Source organism: Hibiscus syriacus, unplaced genomic scaffold (assembly GCF_006381635.1).
Source record: "Hibiscus syriacus cultivar Baekdansim isolate YM2019G1 unplaced genomic scaffold, ASM638163v2 tig00110630_pilon, whole genome shotgun sequence".
Taxonomy (NCBI): domain Eukaryota; kingdom Viridiplantae; phylum Streptophyta; class Magnoliopsida; order Malvales; family Malvaceae; genus Hibiscus; species Hibiscus syriacus.
In genome coordinates this window covers 1,328,949-1,351,785 of record NW_024062805.1, presented here as the reverse complement: position 1 = coordinate 1,351,785, position 22,837 = coordinate 1,328,949, and positions in this window count along the sequence as shown.

The window sequence follows — 22,837 nt, the reverse complement described above, 5'->3', positions numbered from 1 at the left end:
ATCTAAAAAGGCGAAAACAATTTAAAAAGTGAGCTAGGGGCTTAGTGTGTCCCATTAGTGCAATAAAAACATTATATGAAAAATTATCAAGTAATAGTCCAATAAAGTATCATGGAAATCCTGATAACACATAAGATATTAAATCACATAGTATACCCTCATCCCTTATACCATATACAGTTTCCCATAACTACGTCCATAGGGCAACCTTATACCCATTGGTATAAGGAACCAACCTATGGGAACATCTTGGGGCTTGAAAGCCTACCCAAGAGTCGCCTTAGGTCCGTAAGAATTTACCAGCTTGATCAGGGTTGTACCTCCATACTCCAGCCTACCCAGATAATATACCCATAAAATAGTTCACAAAACAAGCAAAGATTTCCATGATCCGTAATCGTTAAAATAATACCGTCCAGTGAAAACAATCATTCAAATATCACATATCATTCGATCATAGTTCGTGAACCATCATCCATTAAATCATAACTTTTAGTAATATATATATATATATATCAAACCAAATAAATCCATCGAATAGCACTAAGGGAACACACCTCACAAAATAGGGCGCACAATAAAACTACTGAGCACTGGCCTCGTCATGCTCTGCTATAGTGCTCGAACGAGTGACTATCGACTCCCGTTGCCTAATGGATCGAGAAGAGGTGGGTCGAGTCGGTGAACAGTCAGACAAGTCTTGAGTACCCACGCCAGTGATCAGCGACGATACATCACTGGTGAGCAATACCAGTATTGTTTTGTTCGCGCGATACCAGTGATTGAAATAGAGGCGGCGGTGAGGTGAACCGACATCGGACGAGACCGAAAATGACGAAGAAAGGTGACGGTCGATGATTTTTTCTTCAGTTTTTGGTCGGCTCAACCATGGCGAACGATGTCATTTCTTGTTGAAATTGGGGTTGGGTTTTGATCACCGTTCAACGGTGAGTAAGTTGGTGGTCATGGCTCGAGCTGGGGTGGCTGGACGGTGGTGCAATCGGGCGTTAAAGTGATCGTTAGGGTAAGTGTTTGATATGGGGTTAGGGATTTGATTAAATTAGGGAAAAATATATTTTTACCTAGAAATAATAAATGGTAAATTTCCTATTGTAGTCCCTGCATTCATCAAAACTTCATAAAATTATTTGATAACTTCATTAGTTTTCAATCTAGTCCCTAAATTTTACCCAATTAAATCTTTTATTTAACTTTAAAATTTTTCCTAAAATGTTAGGCTGTGACAGTACAATTTCACTTTGATGTCATTTAACCATAAGGTTGTAGCTATCGGAACTTCATCTTCTTCTCCCTGGAACTCAGGTGCTCCCAAACTTCTTATCTCTTTTGGCAAAGAAATCTGGGGACCTGGTGAAATAGAGGGGGTGGAGGAGGCTGGTATCAAGCTAAAATCGCATCTAGAGCCTGTAGAAATGCTCCATGATCTTGCAGTAGCACTCACTGATTTGTTGGCGCGCTATCATGTCTAGATGGAGCGAGACGTTCACTATTGATTTCATTGCTATACTGTCAGTCCCTTCTAAAACTTCCTGATGCATCGCTCTCTACGAATTCTCAGATTTTGAAATCTAAAATGACACATATTAATAACAACTTTGATTAGTAAGGAGTGACATCAATCTCATCATATCAATACCAAATCAGTAACTTTGACATCCTAGTGGCATGTACACACTTTTCACATAAAATACACTCAGTTTCAGTCGAGAATCGACTAAACCTTTAGCTTTATACCAATAAATGTAACACTCATTTCCCGTATTCGGCCTCAGACAAGAGGCAGAGATGTCACACGACTTTTAAAATATTTTCTATACTTGAAAATCAGTAAAATTTTGTTTCTTTAAACAATACGATTTAATATATATATATATATATATATAATTTCATTGAATTACAGATATAATGAAATACCATTTATGCCTATCACATAATAGTTTAAGTTCAAATATGATATAATACAACAAACCATATTTCAGTCGTTCCTACCAGAGTATCATAACATAACTAAGTACATGCCATCTAGTAATATCAAAAGAACATCTAGAGATGTCATACTGTTACTGATGAGTCAACCCTTGACAGATGATATCAACTGCACCCCTCACTTTGAAAGTACGCTATAACCAAAGCGTGAAACAATCACACGCTAAGTATTCACTTAGTGAGGCTAATTAAAGTAAGGCATTTAAAAACATACGTAACAATAAAAGATCAAAATACGATTTAATTAGTGCAAAATATATAACGCATAAAACTGACTTGATAAGAAAAGTTTTCGCAACATAACCTTTTAAATATTATTTTCATATGCATAACATACTTAACAATTGGTGTATTCGAAAATCCATTCACAGCCCAATGTGTAACAAATGGGAATGCAATGTACACAATTAGCACCTAAGTGCTACAATGATGTATAGGTACTGTAGTACACAATGACACTATACTAACAATTCCGGAGTGGTAATTAACTATGAATACAATCCTTGCTAACATAGTGCCATAGTACAACAAATGTATGACTACAAGAACACAATAATGCATTAAACAAAATCGATCGATAACCACCTTATTAAAGGTGTTACAATTGCACCTATGACTCTTAATGTACATACAATAGGCTATTATATCCAAATCACAGATTAAACATTTATTCAAAAACATTAATAGACGTTAAATAGTGTGAAACACATCAATTTGTTTTAGTGTAGTTCATACCCTTAAATTTTTTAATGAAAATCATTTTCATAAAACTTTATGAAAATATTTCAAAATGCATTAAAAACATGCTTAGTAAAACACTCGAGGTTGATTGGTCGCAAGTTTTCCTTATATCATATAAAATGCACTCACCTGGTATGCCTGACTATTAAGCCTTACTATCGATATCCGATTATTCTTGGACTTTTTTCCTTGCCTTTCGATTTGATTATATCACGAGTTTGATCACTAATCTAGACAAGCATCAATGCATAACATATACAAATATAAAATACATGTTAGTATTCTTACAACATGTTAATCACAATAATAATACTCAAAGGTACTACTATTTTTTTAATTCTTCTAGCATTCATCTTAACTTTTCCTTTTTACTCATAATGGTCACTTGCCATTATTTATTCATTTCAAGTCCTAAATAGCTCAAATAAAATTATAGCATTTAACTTCCATCCCAATCCTCAATAATTCAATTATTACAATTTAAGTCACTAATTTTCTCAATATTTACCATTTGATGCCCAAACTTTGCTAACTTTCTAAAATAGTCAATTTCACATTCTAACATCAATTTCAGCCCTTTAAAATAAAATTCTAGCAATATACATCAACTTGGGTTACTACACATTTATCCCATAATTTTCAAAATTGCTGAATAGGTCACTCAACTTTTGAAAAATTATAGAATTGTCCCAAAATTTTTCCTAAGGCTTGTGGAACCTTTCAAACATCATTTCTAAGCATTGGGAAATTTTTAACAATTTTCCCCAATATTTTCCATGAGGTCGAAATTTTTAGGGGTTTAAATTCAATGATTCTCACTTGATTCAAGCATGAAATCAACCCTCTAACCAACATTTTAAAGCCTCTATAATCAAAGCCCTGACTTAATTTCATCAAAACACAACTTTTCCCCAAGCTAGGGTTTAGTCCGAACATACTATAAGCATGGTTTTAACCATCAATCAAGATTGAAAATGATTCTACAACATAAATAACCTCAAAATCCATCATCATTTCATAAAACCCTAACATGAACATAAACCCTACAATTTGGGATCTTTGTACTCAGGAAAGATTAACATGCAATATTGGTACCAAATGATAGTGTTCATCGTTAGAACAATTTTATATTTCACTTCTTAATCCAAAAACCTAAGGAAATTGCTTGAAAAAAAAATAAATTATCTCTTACCTAGGGTATGAAGGAGCACAAAATGGAGCTTGAGGAAGACATTATTTTCATGAAATTTATCGTTTATTTCATTTTAATTTTTCATTTATTAAGCTTAAATGAATTTAAAATTCATTTAATGGGAAATGACAATTTTACCATTAATGGAACTTTAGAACAGTATAGGATGTCATCACTGTTACCTGAAAATATTTAGTAGTGATTGATGCCAGACTCGGCTCCTTACTCCTTTTTCTTTCTTTTACCTACACGTGAAAATCATCACACACTAAGTATACACCTAGTGAGGCAATCATATAAATATTCAAAGCAATGCAACACAAAAATTTAAATGAATAACAGTATTCAATGCAATATGATCACTTTATTTGTATTCCTACCATGTTACCATATATTAACATGATATAACCATATATAAATTTTTTTACCAATATACTTGCCATTTTCTCCCAAAATCTTGTGAGCTTATTTGCTTGTTTATCATTTATTAACCAATAAACCATAGCACACAATATAAACCTATGAGGACCGTAGTATTAGAGTCAAATATGCACCGTAGTGCTTGCACATAAGGCCGTACCCACCGTATACACTAAGTGTATTGGGTATAAACTCTAGTATTATGCACTAAGTGTCTTGGGTATGCACTCTAGCACCTGCACTAAGTGTCTTGAGTATACACTCTAGCACCTACACCAAGTGTCTTGGGTATACACTCTAGTGCTATTATACATAAGGTTATGCTACCTCCTGCACTAAGTGTCTTGGGTATACACTCTATTACTAATATAAACATACAACTGTTGGACTCCATGGCATGCCACCAATACCACTGACCTTCAATGACATACTTGGGCATATAGTTTATATTTATTTAATCCATCCATCGCAAATTATATTAGTATAATTTAACATCAGGCATTTCATACTCGAAATATCATTCGTAATAAACATCTATAATATATATTCATGATAAACATCATATTTCATAAATAATGATCAATGCATTATATATCCAGCCTTTGATATATTTAGAATATGTCAATTATATGATAAATGATATAAATATCATGACAATATAAATAAGGTAGACTTATCAAGGGTCCTACTCAATGATGTATAAAACATTAATGTATAGTGTTATGCATGCAGTGCACTCATTTTTACATATATACAAGTCCAGATGTAAGCCTCACTCATCTTTAACTTAATCCTTCGCTTTCAATTTGGTTCGATCCCAATTTTTATCCCAATTTCATATTCTGGCAGTTTGCACTACCTTCAAACAAATATTATTATGTATTAATGTTCACACTTAAAATTTATTTCGTTTATACCAATGGAAACTATACTCGAATTCGAATCTATACATATAAGTTACTCCTCCTAGTTCAGTTTGTACAATTTATGGTGAATTTTCAAATTTAATCGATATAATCTGTTTTGACCAGAATCTGATGCCCTGTTTTCTGACCTATCATCGGTTAAAAATTTATATCTTTTTGTATACACCACTAAATAAATAGCCATTTATTCTAAAAAAACTATACTGATATATGAATCCAACAGTATAAAAATAATCCTCTAATCATTTCTTTATAATTTATGGTGATTTTCTAAACTTACTGTCTAGAACTTAATTTTTAGGTAGACTTTACCAATTTGCATTTTCTACTTGTTCACTAATTCTATTAGCTCACCAAATACACATATATGCATGAATAAAAAATCACATAACGTTTAGGAGTCACTCCTTACCACTGTAACTCCATAACTATCTCATTCTAAGCCAATGTTTGTTCGATAACATAAGTACTAATTAAATTTGCACCCACCTGATGTCCTTAGCTTGCAACCTTTCCTTATGAATTCACCTTTCATCCTTAAGCTTCTCTTTAGCTTTAATATTGTTTAATCTTGATTTCAAACACACAATATAATGAGTATCATTACAAAATATATACAAATTCAAACCACGTGTTAGAATCTTACTAACATAGGCATACTTTGGAAATAAATTCCTAATAAATCTTTCGATGCTCATTCGATACAAATTCTATGTCACAACATAAATGTTTACCTTAACACTTCCAATTGACCATTCAATTTTTTTTTATTCAAATTTCACATAATATTTTCTCTTAAGCTCCCAACTTTTCCATATTTGTGATTTGAATCTCAACTTTTACCAATTTTCCAAAAATCCAATTTCATCTTCTAACATCAATTTTAACACTCAACCAAAAATTTCTAGAATAGTACAACAACTATTGAATAATTACACATTAATACCATAATTTTCCATAATTTCTAAATAGGTCCCCCAACTTTTACAAAATTACAAATTGGTACCCAAATTATTCTAAGGCTTGTAGAATACCTCTTACATCATTTCCAACCCTTACATAATTTTTCTCAATTTCTAAAGCATGGGTCAAAACTTAAACGGTAGGGTTTCATGATTTCACTTGATTTCAATTTGATTGGAGAATGAAATTAACCTCTATTCAACATTATAAAATCTCTATAATCAAACCCTAATCAAATTGCATCAAACACAAACTTCCCCTAATTTTAGGGTTAGGCAGAAAATCATGTAGACTTTTATAAGAAGTTTGAACATGTTTTAAGCATAAAGCAAGCTTGGAAATGATTGTACAACCTCAATAACATCAAAATTCAACATCAATTCCATAAACCCTAGAATTTGGTATCTTTATACTCAAGAAAGATTAACATGCAATAATGGTACCAAATGATATCATTTTTCGAATAGAATAATTTTTTGTTTCACGGCTTAATCCAAAATCTAAAGGAAATTGCTTAAAAATGAAAAAAATAAAATTTCTCTTACCTAAGTCATGGGGAGCAGAAAAATGGCTTCGTCTCATGAAATTTTAGTTAATTTCATGTTAATTTATCATTTATTTAAGCTTAAATTAATTTAAAATTCATTTAATTGATAAATGACTAATTTACCATTAATGTATATTTATAATTACATCCATACCAAGCCACATAACCCTTATCATATTTCTAAAGTCAAAGATAAACAAAATAATTCATCCTTTACAATTTTCCCATGTAATCTATCCAAAATTTCAATCTTGCCACTTTAATCCAACGATCCAAATTGAACATGTAAATTAATTTTCAAATCAATTGGCTCATATTATTTTCCATCAATTTAACATGTGGAAAAAATATTTCTAAGCTTAATTTAATTCCATTCAAACTTGCATGAATTTTCTATTCGATTTTTGATAACACGTCTAGAAAGTACATCCACGTCAATCTATCCTCAATAGAACTCCTCCGAGTCATGACCCACCAACGATTAGCATCACCCTAAAGTAAGGACGTAACACAACCCAACCTCTCAGTATCAATACAACCTATCTAATCAAAAACTAGAATAACACTCTTCAACCACTCCTCTTCCATTGTTAGCTCCGTACGACGAACACCACTAAACTCTCTGGCTCTTAAAGCCTTTAGGGGCTCTAGCAACAACCCTATAGCAGCTAAAACCAACATAAAATCGAGCACCTCAACTAGAATGGCTCGACACAAGGATCCTAAATAGCTCAATCAACACATCCACATGAGGATTCAGTTGTAGAACCATTGATGGGGGTCTATTGGCACCACTCATGACCTCGATCGCATTTTTCCTAGGAGCAGGACAACTCGACGCCAAAGCTCCCAACATAGCATGATATTGCGGTGCCATCGTTCTAACTAGACACATACAAACCAACATCAGAGTGAGAAGTGCACCAGTGATCAAGGCAAGACATGCAAAACATTTCAAAACTATATGGCAATTTGGTTCTTATTTTATACCCCAACCTACAATAGCATACACATCATTAATCAACACAATATTTGCGTAACTTGGCTCTGATACCAACAAATATAATGCCCCATACCTGGTTTAGGTGTCCGAGCCGGATACTTGACTGTATATTAGGTTCCAATCGTGTTGGACGAATCAAGATCCACTTTACGCACATTTTGTGGAAGCAAAAAATTAAAATATCTTACTATACTCCACACAAAATGTTCAATGTAACTATCATGCAATTGAATCTCAATTAAACATGCAAACATTACATTTGAATATTTAGGGTATTTTGATCATTTCATATCATATAATAAATCAACAAGTTAAATCACCCAATTAAGGTTATCAAATGTTAAACATTGTCATAAGGAAGTAACACACAAAATTTCATACCAATCGAACATCAGATAATCACTCAATCGATCATACAAGATTAGGGACCTAAATATAAATATGTAAAACCTAGATACCAAACAATAACATACAATTCACGGTTTCATTATGTAATTAAGCATGTTTAAGAAATTATCACTTAAATCTCATCAAATTTCCAAATTAAGAGTTTAAGTAATTAAACAAATTGATTTCTAGGTTAAATTAAACTCACATAATCATTCAATGGTCAAATTAGAATTTAAGAATTCTTCAGACTTTTAATGAATGCAAATTCACCTTTTTCCATCAAGCAAAACAACAAAGGGGTAGATCCGTTATTGAAAGGGATCGATGATCCTGTCTTGAAAGGGATCAATCCTTTTTCACGAGGGATCGATCCTTTTGAAAAGAGATTGATTCATTGCAAAAAAGAAAGTTTGGGATCGTTCATTTCCCCAAAGGGATCAATCATTTTTCTGAAAAAACTACAGATTTGTTATGAACATGCATATTTGGTCAACTAATCACCCACACAAAAGTATACATGGACACAGAGTTGTAGCATGCTCTATAACACAAGTCAACACATTAATCAAGGATTTGGCACCAAAAGTCAATAATTACATAAATGTTCATTTCCAGAACAAGTCACCTTCTAATTTTTGGAATTTAAGGTCATTTCATGCAACCTAAGAGTTTAACACGTTTAGTTTACCAAGTTACACTTAACTAAACACTCCAGACAATTCTTTAGGGTCTAAATCAACATTTGAGTAATCTCATGCTTCAAGCAACAATTTCATACTTATAAATCCAATGTCAAGAAATCAAAACAAAATCAATCCCAAATGTTAATCCACTTATTATAAACCAAAATCCAATATTATAAGTCCAACAAAGTGAATAATAGGTATAAGTCCCAAACGTCCCTAAATTACCAGACAAAGTTTTCAAAAACCACATACATAAAGCTTTATACCTTAGCCTTGCTTGATCACACCGACGCCAAACTCCTCGCCACCAAACTTGAATCTAATCCTCTGAAAAATGTTAACAATGAGTGTGAGCTTATAAAGCCTAGTGAACGTAGCATTCAAAGTAATGCACATAACGAAGAAAAAGATCAATCCTATATATTCATACATAACTTGTTCCTTACTCTACAATATAATTCAACATCTCATACTTGAATAATCAGCTGATATTTTCCCAATGTCCTATTAAGAACAATAGTCAATTAATCCAATTCACTAATAGCGGTGGTTAATGATGCATAGTTTTCACATATCAATTTAAATACAGTTTGAAACACACTTACGAATTTGGTTGTCACAATAAGAACCTTGCAAAGAAAATTAACACATCAAAATCTAATCTAAAATAAAGCATAATCCTTTATTTCTAAAATAGAGCGCAAATGTCGAAAACAAAGAAAACCTTACTGAAACGTCACTCCGGAAGCTCCAAACCAAAATGCATGAATCTCCACACTAAAAACTAATAAACAAAAACTATAATCAACAACTAACTAAGCTATAATCGCACAAATTAAAATCTACAAACCTAAATTCTTATATTCCCAAAAATATCAGAAATGGACATTGTTTTCAAGAAATCAATATCCAAATCATTTGAAATAAAAAAAAAACTGATTTAATATGATTATAATCACTCCTATAACAAATCAATTTCATTAAGAAAACATCAAAATCAATTCAAGAAATCAACACATTAATTTACTCCAAAAATCAATATCCAAATCATTTGAAATCAAAAAAACTGATTTAATATGATTATAATCACTCCTATAACAAATCAATTTCATTAAGAAAACCTCAAAACCAATTCAAGAAATCAGTACATTAATTTACTCCAAAAATCAATTAAAATCTTATAAATACTTTCAAGTAAATCAACAATTCAATAGTATCATTAACACTTAGTCACTTTCCCTCGAATCTTGAAAGAAAACCAAGGAAAATATCCATACCATGCTGGAAAACATATTGAAATTGAGATAATCAATGGAACTCAATTATGATCAAGCTTTAAAAAACAAGAAGAGAAGAGAAGAGAAACTTGAGACTTAAAATCAGGATTGAGATGAGTGAATTTACAAATCTAGAAGAAAAACAGAACGAATTGATCAGCTTGTTTGGGAGAAAATGAAAGAAAATGGAGGAATTTACGGGAAGTTACAAAAATGCAAAATAAGAAGGAAATGAAAAACGTGTGAATGAAAATATGTAAATAAGGAAATATAATTTAGATTAAAATGAATCTAGATGGAAGAATGGTAAAGGGTAAATTAAAACATTTTAATTTAGGAGGGAAAACTCTAAACATGAGCCTTGGTATATTTGCTTCTTAGACTTTGGACATTGTGAAAATTTACAAAATGATCACCAAAATTATAATTTTTAATTCCTCCAATTTTGTCACAAAATCATTTAATTAAACTTCCATATTTAAAATTAATCATATAAAATCACTTAAAACCTTTCCAAAATATTTTTAATACCAAAATATGAATTTTAGAAATTTTTCTTCCTTCTTATCGAAAATTAATAAATCGACCCGAAACTAACCCTAACTACCAGACCCAATTTTATGACGTTACAACTCTCTCCCATAAAAAGAATTTCATCTACAAAAATTACCTTAGCTAAACAAATGCAAAAACTGAACTCTCATCGACTATTCCGTCAATTGCGAAAACTAAGCTCTCATCGACTCTTTCGTCTCCCAAGACACCTCCTTAGTATTGTGGTTACACTACAACACTTTTACTAACAGAACGACCTTGTTCCGAAGAACTTTCACATCTATAACCAAAATCATAATAGGTTCTTCCTCATATGAACCTCAACCTTATCAACCGAAATACATGAGAAGGATCCAACCCATACTTATGCAACATCAACACATGGAACACGTCATGAATACGCTCGAGCTTAGGCAGCAACCTCAAACGATACGCAACTGGCCCAACACGCTCCAACACCTCAAACAGTTCTATAAACCTCAGGCTAAGCTTACCCTTACACGCAAAACGTAACACCTTCTTCCAAGGCGAAACCTTAAGAAACACCAAGTCACCCACAACGTACTCAACCTTTCGACGTTTCAAAGGATATACGACTTTTTCCTAACAAAAGCTACCTTCAACCCATCCTTAATCAACTTAACTTTATCCTCAGTCTCTTAAATAAATTACGGACCAACAACTAGTTTATCAATCAACTAAGTCCAACACAAAGGAGTACGACACTTAGACCTGTACAATGCCTCAAATAGAGCCATCTGAATACTAGCATGAAATTGCTATTACAAGAAAACTATGCAAACGACAAATAACACTCCCAAGAACCAAAAAAATCAATCACGTACTCCCGAAGCGTATCCTCCAAAACTTGTACCACCCACTCAGACTACCCATCTGTCTGCAGATGATAAGCCATGCTCAAATTAAGCTCTGAACCCAAAGACTTATGCAAACTTCACCAAAACCTCGATGTAAACCATGGACCACGATCCAAAATGATCAACAAAGGAACTCCATGCAACCACACTACCTTATCTATGAATAACTCAATATTTTAGATTGGATTACACAGACACTAGGGTTTATGTTAGTATTACTTTTAACATCTCAAAGTTTTCTTGTCACTTATAATTCAAAATGAATAACACGTCTTTCCTCAGTAGATTGATTAGAGGGAAAACTATCATTGTAATGTTTTTCATGAACCTTCGTTAATAACCAACAAGTCCCAAAAACTTCAAATTTTGGAAACTCTTTTTGGAAATTACCATTTGAGTATGGCTTGTACCTTTTTTGAGGTCTAATCTTATCCCCTTATCTTATATCACATGACTAAGGAATACAACCTTAGACCACCAACTTTACACTTTGTTAACGTAGTATACAACTTTTATCTCAATGAGTTGGAAGAGCTATACAAAATCATGCATCGTGTTCTTCCTTGATCTTACCATAGATCAAAATTAACATCGATGAATGCTACCACCAATTAATCCAACTATAACTGAAATACTTGGTGTATTAAATCCATAAATGTCGTAGGAATATTCGTTAAACCAAACGACATTACCGTAAACTTGTACTGCCTATATTGAATTTATAAAAACTGTCTTAGGAAGATCTTTTTTTTATCTTTAACTAATATTATCCATATAGAAGATCAATCTTGTAAAACATCAATACAGATTTTAACTGATCAAAAGATCATTAACCCTTGGAATAAGATACTTATTCTTCATTGTTACCTTATTTTAAGCGACGATAATCCATACATAATTGCATAGACTCGTCTTTCGTTGTCATAAATAACACTGATACTCCCAGATGACATGCTTAGTCTTATAAATCCCCGATCTTAACAGTTCTACTAATTATGCCTTTAATTCTCTAAGCTCAGTCTAGATAATTCGATATGGGATAAAGAGATAAACACAATGCCTGGTAACATCTCTATTTCAATTTATACATCTCAAACTAGAGGTAATCCAGGTAACATTTGCAGATACACATTTGAATATCCTCGAATAGTTGGACTATCTTCCAACTTAACTAAGAAAGTTTGACTATCCTCATTCTTTACTAAGCAAGCTTGACGACCTAGTAGCAATAACTATATAACATTTGATGCTAAAAACACATTAGAAAACAAATTTACTCTTTTTTTCGACCACAAATATATCGATACTTTTCGAATTATATAAAATTCAATCACTCTAAACGGTAATTCATTGCAACATGGTAGATGATAATCAATATATTCTAAAAATTACCTTTGAAAGGTAATTCTATCAAGTCCATGAAATCAACACTTTGAATCTTTACCAGACAATTACTGTTTATAAATACGACTCACCATCGTACTATGGCCTAAAGGGTTAGTCACAAACATAACAGTTAGGATCAATTCTATTAAAATATTTTATTCTTTAATCAATATTGTACTTATTCATGAACAAGGGTTTTCTTAAACTTACATTGGCACTTCCTATTGTGCCTATGCGTCATCATTTTTAGACTAAACATGAGAATTGTGATTAACAACATTACTATCACTCTTAGCTTATTCTTGAACCTCCTGCTCGGTCACTTACTTCAAACACTCATTTTATACACATCTTATAGATACACTACACTTATTCACTTTCAATAGTAAGAAGCGTCATCAATCGAACCTTACAATCACTATATTAGTAACAATGACATCCTAGTGGCATTTATAAACTTTTTGACACAAAACAAGCTCAGTTTAGTCCTAGAATCGACCAAACCTGTAGCTCTAATACCAATAAATGTAATACCCATTTCTCGTATATATCCCCATACTCATAGATGTCACATCAAATAATCAAAACATTTCTTAGCCCAAAATAGGTAAAATCTTGTTTCTTTCATAAATTCCATATTTGTACATTTATTATAAAATAATTATTCAAACGAACTCAAAATATAATATTTCAACTTCTAATTCAAATTCGATCTCAAGTAGTAACAAGCAGTTTTGCTTTGTTCATATAATAAATAAAACTATCTGATTTAGAAATCCAATTTAATTAATAATTAAAATATAATTTAATATAGTAATGTTTACTTATACCATAAATTTATTTAATACTAACTATAATAAAAATTTGAAGACATTTCAGTCTAGTATACATGCAATCTAGAAACTTTAGAACAACATATGCTGTCATTACTCTTACCTAAAAATATTTATTGGTGATTGATGCTAAACTCAGCTCCTTACTCATTTTTCTTTCTTTTACGTACTAGTGAAGGCAATCATATAAATATTCAAAGCAATGCAACACATAAATTTAAATGAATAACAATAATCAATGCAATATGATCACTTTACCTGTATTCCTGTCATGTTAGCATATATTAACATGATATAACCCGGTATAAATTTTCTTACCAATATACTTTCCATTTTCTCCCATAAGCTTGTAAGCTTATTTGCCTATTTATCATTTATTAACCAATAAACCATATCCAAAAATATAAACATATGAAGACCCCGGTAAGAGAGTTAAATATTCACCGTAGTGCTTGCACATAAGGTCATGCCCACCATATACACTAAGTGTCTTGCGTATACACTCTAGTGTTATGCACTAAGTGTATTGGGTATACACTCTAGCGCCTGCACTAAGTGTCTTGAGTATACACTCTAGTGCTATGACACATAAGGTCGTGGCCACCTCCTGCACTAAGTGTCTTGAGTATACACTCTAGTGCTAATATAAATATGCAGCTGCTGAACTCTATGGCATGCCATCAATACCACTGACCCTTAATGGTATACTTGGGAATATAATATATATTTATTTAATCAATCCATGGAAAAGTATATTAATATTATTTAACATCAGGCATTTCATACCTGAAATATCATTCGTAATATATATATATATATATATTATATTCATGATAAACATCATATATAATAAAACATGATCAATGCATTCTATATCCATCCTTTGACATATTTAGAATATGTCAATTATATAATAAATTACATAAATATCATGCCAATATAAATAAGATAGACTTATCGCAAGTTCTACCCGATGATGTATAAAAAATCAATGTATAGTGTTATGCATGCAATGCACTCATTTTTAAATTATATACAAGTCCAAATATAAACCTCGCTAATCTTTAACTTAATCCTTCGCTTTCAATTTGGTTTTATCCCAATTTTTATCACAATTTCATATTCTGACAGTTTGCACTGCCTTCAAATAAATATTATTATATATTAAAAATTATTTGTTTTACCAATGGAAACTAGACTCAAATATAGATCTATCCATGTAAGGTACTCCTCCTAGTTCAATTTGTACAGTTTATGGTGAATTTTCAAGTTGACCGACAACATTTGTTTTGAGCAGAATCTGCTGCCCTATTTTCTGACCTATCATCGGTTAAAACTTTATATCTCTTTGTATAAACCTCGAAATCAATAGACATTTGTTCTAAACCAAACTAAACTGATATACGAATCCAACGGTATAAAAATAACCCTCTAACCATTTCTTTAGAAGTTATGATGATTTTCTAAACTTACTATCCAAAACTTAATTTCTAGGCAGAGTTCACCAATTTGCATTTTCAACTTGTTCACTAATTCTATTAGCTCACCAAATGCACATATATGCATGAATCAAAAATCACATAACATTTAGGAGTCACTCATTACCACAGCAACTCCATCACTGGCTAATCGTAAGCCAATGTTTGTACAAATTAAATTTTCACTCACTTGGTATCCTTTCCTTGCAAACTTTCCTTATGAATTTACTTTTCATCCTTAAGCTTCTCTTGGGCTTTAATATTGTTTAATCTAGATTTCAAGCACAAAATATAATTAGCATCATTACAAAATACATACAAATTCAAACCACATAATATGTTGTCATCTTACAAACATAGGCATACTATGGAAAATAAATTCCTAATAAATCTTCTGATGCTCATTCGATACAAATTACATGTCACAACACAAATGTTGACCTTAACACTTCCAATTGACCATTCAAAATCCATTTTATCAAACTTTCACATAATATTTTCACATAAGCTCACAACTTTTCCATATTTATGATTTGAACCTCAATTTTTACCAACTTTCAAAAATAATCCAATTTCATCTTCTAACATCAATTTTAACACAGAAACAAAAATTTCAGCATAGTACAACAACTATTGAACAATTACACATTAATCAAATAATTTTCCATAATTATCAAATAGGTCCCCTAACTTTCATAAAATTACAAATTTGTCCCCAAATTTTTCTAAGCTTGTAGAATACCTCTTACATCATTTCCAACCCTTACATAATTTTCCTGGATTTCTAAAGCTTGGGCCAAAACATAAAGGGTAGGGTTTCATTAGTTGACTTGATTTCGATTCGATTCGAGCATGAAATTAACATATATTCAACATTATAAAATCTCTACAATTAAACCCCTAATCAAATTTCATCAAAACATAACCTTTCCCTAATTTTAGGGTTATGCCAAAAATCATGTAGACCTTTCTAAGAGGTATGATCATGTTTTAATCATCAAGCAAGATTGGAAATGATTCTACGACCTCAATAACATCAAAATCCAACATCAATTCTATAAACCCTAATATGAACATAAACCCTATAATTTGGGATCTTTGAACTCAAGCAAGATTAGCATGCAATAATGGTACCAAATGATAGCGATTTTCGAATAGAACAATTTTATATTTCACAGATTAATCCAAAATCCAAAGGAAATTGCTCAAAAATGAAAATAAATTTTCTCTTACCTAGCTCATACGAAGCACGAAATAGAGCTGAAAAATGGCTTGGTCTCATGGAATTTTAGTTAATTTCATGTTAATTTATCATTTATTTAAGCTTAAATGAATTTAGAAATGACTAATTTACCATTAATGAATCCTTATAATTACATCTATACCAAGACTTTTCCCATGCAACCTTTCCAAACTTTCAATCTTGCCACTTTAATCCAACGGTCCAAATTGAACATAAAAATAAATTCTCAAATCCAATGGTCCATTTTATTTTTGATCATTTTAATTTGTGGAAATAATATTTCTAAGCTTAAGTTAATTCCCTTTAAATTCCCCTGAATTTTCTATTCGATCCGATTTATCAAATTTTACCGAACTTCAACACTTTTTAGCTTTTAATCATAAATTCATGATAAAAAAATCTGATTCTCAGCAAAACATCATTTTTGATGTTGAACTATTCATTTACGGGGCCAAAAAACATAACTAATGGAAATTATACTTTTGGTCCCTTAACTTGTGGAAAATTACCATTCTTGTCCTTGAATTTTCTAAACTTTATAATTTAGCCCCTAAATTTTCATACTTTACATTTTGGTCACTAACCAAAATTTTGGTGTATTACAAGTTCTACATTTGCGCCCATACAAAGCTTCATATGGGGTCATCTGGATGCTCAACTAATAACTATTATTGTATGCGAACTCCACTAATGGCAGGTGATTCTCCCAACTACCCTCAAAATCAAAACAACACAACTAAGCATGTCCTCAAGAATTTGAATGACACGCTCTGACTGACCATCTGTTTGAAAGTGAAACATAGTGCTGAAATGAAGTTCGATACCTAGGGAATAATGAAGAGCCTCCTAAAATTGAGAAGGGAATCTGGGGCCTATGTCTGAGATGATTGAAGTCAGAACTCCATGCAATCTCACTATCTCGTGGATGCAGAGTTGCGCTAGTCTCTCTAAGGTGAAGTCCATTCTAACTGCTAAAAACTGAGCAGACTTGGTTAACCAATCAACTATCACCCAAACTTCATCATGTTTACGTCTCATCATCGGTAAGCCGGTCAAAAAATCCATAGTTACTCTATCCCACTTCTATTGTGGTATCTGAATCGACTGAAGTAATCTTGAGGGAACTTAATGTTCCGCCTTAACTTGCTGGCACGCTAGACGTTTTACAATAAACTCAAACACCTCTTACTTCATCCTTGGCCAAAAGTAAAACGATTGAAGCTCTTGGTACATCTTATTGCAACCAAGATGGATGAAAAGTGTACTACAATGGGCTTCATGAAGGATCTTATTATACAACTTCTTGTCCTTAAGCACACAAGGACGATCCCTAACATATAACACATATCCCTCTCGTACTCAAACTGTGGGGCCTTACATCGGTGGACTTGCTCTACTTGAGCCCTTAGATGACTGTTGTGTGCTGTGAGTACTATAAATTGGATGCAAATTATGTGTAATTATACACAATCACACAAGTAACAAAGAGTGAGTGAGTATCGTTTTAACGAGGATTGGAGAAAATTGCAAGTTAAGTTGAAGCATGAATACTAATTAATCTAAGTATAGTTAGAGTGGTTGTATGCACAAATGAAAATGTAATGTAAAAATGGAATGTATGCGGAAGGGGGTGTAATAGTATTGTGGAAATTTTATGGCAATGTCGCAGATGCAAATGTCGTGACGATTGAAGATGTATTTGAAATGTATGCAACTGAAAATGTAAATGCAAAAAGAGTTGAGAATTCAGAAATAAGTGAGCAGACTTAATAATCCTCACACGATAAGCTACTATGGAAATGAATGGTGGGGTTACTAAGGAATCTTAAGCATTGTCTTTTAGAATGGTCTAAACTTCTATAGTTCACTTGCTCGACAAAGTTCACCAAAAGTGCTCATATGCTATCTATAGTCATAGAACCTGACAAATAAGAATGCCACAACAAATCCTCTTGGCCTGAGTAGCAACATCTAACCTATAAAATAAGCTCAACTCCAATTAATCGTTGAAATCCCACCTTAGTTTCTCTCGAACACTAAGTTGAATTAGACTCTAGTTATTATCTAAAAATCATTCTTCATGTTGATCTCCCCCCTAGTTTTTGTCTAACACTAAGGATCTTTAATTTAGTTTCTCTCAAACACTAGGTAATATACTTAAGAAGTGGCCACTCTCATGCCTATTAAAATCTTAAGTAATTTGAAACAATGAACAAATCATGTGATAAACATAAAAGTATCTACTATTCATTCAAGAAAATACTTAATCATCCATAAAAACCCACACCAAATAAGGTTTAGTTTATGGTGGGGTTCAAAATATCCAAAATAATAATACAAACCATACAACCCAAATATTCGAATGAAAATGAAAGCATATGGGTAGAGGTAACTCCCAACGCACGTAGTCGGTTACTCCTCAGACCATCATAAATAGAACCATAACATGCTATCTCCTCTTGGACGTCTAGCTCACCACTCCTCAAGCTTGGATATGGAGGATCCCTTTTAAATGATGAAAGGGGAGTTACCTCTAATTGTGTGACCACCTTTCTATTTATACTAGGGGAATGTCCTAGGTTTTAGTGCAAAAATTCCCATAGTACCCTAAGCTACATTCCCCTTACGTGAAAATGGGTGTAAAGGTGGTTGTGGTCCCCAAAAAGGTGTTAGCATCAAAAAGCACGTGAGTGTAAGACAGTTGGCAGCTCCCATAAAAATATATTCTTCAATTTTGTCTTTTTCTGCGCATAGGAGTAATCCCGAATTACCTTGATAATTTGCCTTTGCTCGCCATATGGGAATGCAATGGCAATTCTCCAAGCTTATCCTTTGCTTCATCAACATGTACATCATCAGCAAAACACAACCTTCCCCATAAAATAACACCATTTACAAAATAATATGCAACAACAAATATAAACCACCAAATGAAATTATATGCTTCTAAATACATCTACATGAACCTATATGTGCTTTAAGATAAATGATCGCTTGTAATTGTATCTACTAAGGCAAGTAATTCTGTGCAAGTATACTCAATCAAATCAAGTAATATATGGTAAGTTATCGTCTCCTCATAGATTGGTTGAAAGTTTTTAAGTCTCACCACAACCAGAACTAGTTGTCACGAGCTAATTCCTACTATCTTGTCAAACAAGAAAACTATTATCAATAAAACAAGAAAATACTATAAAGTATGATTGCAGAAAAGTTTGGTCGAGACAAAATAAATATGCAGACTATTGAAACAAAACAAAACAAAGACAATCATTGATTTAAATATAATTCAAACAACCTCGCATATTCAGACTTATCACGGAGCACGTATGCTAATCTTTTGTAATGAAAAACAATGATTCTAAGTCCAGAATGAATTATTATGAGATGCTTAAGATGCCCGAAAGGATTGCTAAGTATTCTTAGACGGTTGCTATGGCAATACTACTCAGCGTTAACTACAACCCTTGGTTTGCCAGACTGTTGTTGTAGCAATACCTCTCAGCGTGAACTATAGTCGTTGTCTATCCTACTCTAGCATCTATCCCTTTTATTCGAATGAAACCCGCTCCTTATCTCTAAGGTAGACAAGTTAGAACATCACCATCTCGGATCTATTTCATTGCTCACGTAGATCTATCTTAATTCTCTCGAATCTAAGAATCACTATCTAGACAAAACGAAATCTCTCGACGCTCTTACATTGCCGAGACATGTTTCACCAAGACCCCAGGCAATCTCTCGAAGCTCTTACAGTGTCAAGGTAAAATATTCAAACAATGAAAAAAATAGTCATGAGCAAAATCATAATTCATCATTCATAAAGAAGAAAATAATTGTTTAGGTAACACAAAGATTAACACCAAGTAACACAGTCATGGTGCTATAAAAAATTCATCCAAGTATCATCGTTTAATACAACCTCAAATAAATAAAGAAATTAAGAACAAAGAAAGAATAACTCCCGAAACCGGGGGCTCTGTCGTGACAATTCTGATTAGCACCGCGCCTACCTTGGTGATCAGCCTCTCTCGAGACCTGACCACCGCTCTGCTATAGTCTGGCTATACAGGATACCAAGGAAGGTTGGTTGGTAAACAGTGGGGAAGCACTGCAGTTGGTTGCTCACACATTCAGTAAAGCTCTAACTTCCTTGTCTTCTTTCTTTGGTGGCTACGGTTAGATATTTATAGAGGGAATTCTCCTAGGGTTTCTCACGAGTGGAGATTCCTTAAATAACTGTTATTGTTTAGTCCAGACAAAAAAGCAAAGGCGGATGGCAGCTGTCAAAATTTTGAGGGCTTTCTTGCACGTGAAGGAAGTCATCCAACTGGCTTGTGACATAGGTGATTTCGGCATATCTGCTCTAGACTATCCAGATAAACCTTGCCTTGGCGAGATAAATCTACTCCTCACATTCTTTAACTTCTCTATTCCTTTAGCCCTTACAAATTAAGTTATCACAACTGAAATGTTCTTCCTCCGTAAATTTCTTGCACATATACAATCCACACAAACCCTTTCTTGTTAGCAGCATCAGTTAAACCAAATAAATCTTTCCAAAGAAAAACTTATCCACCACAAGCAAATATAACCTAAATGCAACTAAAATACTGTGCATACTTTGTTTAGACGAGCAATAACTTAAGTGAATAAACTAGAAATTGAGTCTTTTTAACGAGTTATCACATCCACAAACTTAAGCTATTACTTGTCCTCAAGCAATGTACAATAACTAGAAGAAAATTAAAATTGTCATGGTAAAGTAGTTTTAAGAAAATCATGTGGTTTGAGATTTCTACCCTCAGCAAAAAATATTTGGCCTCAACATGTTTGACTATCATATCAGTTAAGTCCCTTCCCTAGTCATGATTCCTTGCTATTGTGTGTGTGTGATTGTAATCAGTTAAAGTAATTAGAAAAATTAAAGTAAGTGCTTATGGTTTTTCAAGTCATCAAATTATTTGTCAAGCTTAGTTTATACTCCTAGTTATTTATCAATTTTTTTGGTAGTTAGCTCATCACACCTACCTTCCCACACTATAGGTGAAAGGAAGCATACATTCCACCCCCAAACTAGTCGGGTAGAGTCATCTTATGACTACTTTCATTTACTCATATGACTCGACAACTTTCAATTTCTTATGGACTTTTTCTGTTTATGCCCTTGCATAGAGGAATGACCCTTTTTTTTATGTTTTAAACACTAGGGAGTTCAACCTTAACCTTGAAATATTTTTGATATCTCAGCAAGCAAAAAGGTCTTTCCTAAAAATACTGATTACCTTAAGCAGGGACAACCTATAACCGTGTTTTTAAATTTCAAAGAATCAAGCCTAGGGTTAGTTCTCTTCTTTAGATAGTCTCAACAATAGTCTTGGCCTAGGCAATCAAATTATGCATTCATTATTGGCCATCCCTAATCCATTCCAAACAATAAACTTAACATGCTTATGTCATGGCAACCAAAATTTTCAACCAAATATCATCAATTACTTTTTTTTAACAATGTATGGTACAATACCTCCCCCAAACTTGAGGGATTCATTGTCCTCAATGCATGATAACTTAAACTACATGAATCTATATGCAAATGCTAAAATAAAAAAATTAAAATGTGATCTTATTGTGGTGGTATGGCCTGACTGGACACCCTTATTCCCGTCGTTTAGGAAGAGGAGGACTCTCTGATCCCGAATCTACTACGGATATCATCGAGGGTGATGGATAAAGGATACGGCTTGCCATTTGTTTGATGTGTCTCTTCCTGCTTGGGGCTCGTGCTGGTGTTGGTTGGTCTGCGGTAGGAGTGGGTTGTGCAGGAACTGGAGCTTGGCTTTGAGCTGTTTCAGGGACTGACATTGCTTGACAGAAGGGGGACTGTACTGGAGGTTGCTCGGGTTACGTCGGGGCTGAAGTGAAATCTTCATCGGTGAAGAAGTTGGGTTCTATCTCTTGAGTGCTTTCATAGGTTGAGAAGGAGGAGGAGCTGAGGAACTCATCCGTGTCACCATAGCCTTCTTCTGGTACAGGCGAGACATGGGTATCCAGTGGTGGAACATCTGTGGGTACTCAAGGCGGTAGAATATCGGTTGTGATCGGGAGTAGCTCCTTGAAAATAGGTGTTGAGTTGTGCGTCTCGTGCCTTGATGTGCCCAAATACGATCTCCGTGTGATTCTCAAGGCACTCGATCTTCTCACACATTTCTCGCGTGTATGTGACCACTGCTGTCATTCTTTGTCGCAGCAACAGATTTTGCTCCTCTCTCCAAACCTTCATGCGTGCCATTGTCATCGAAACTCATCAGTTCT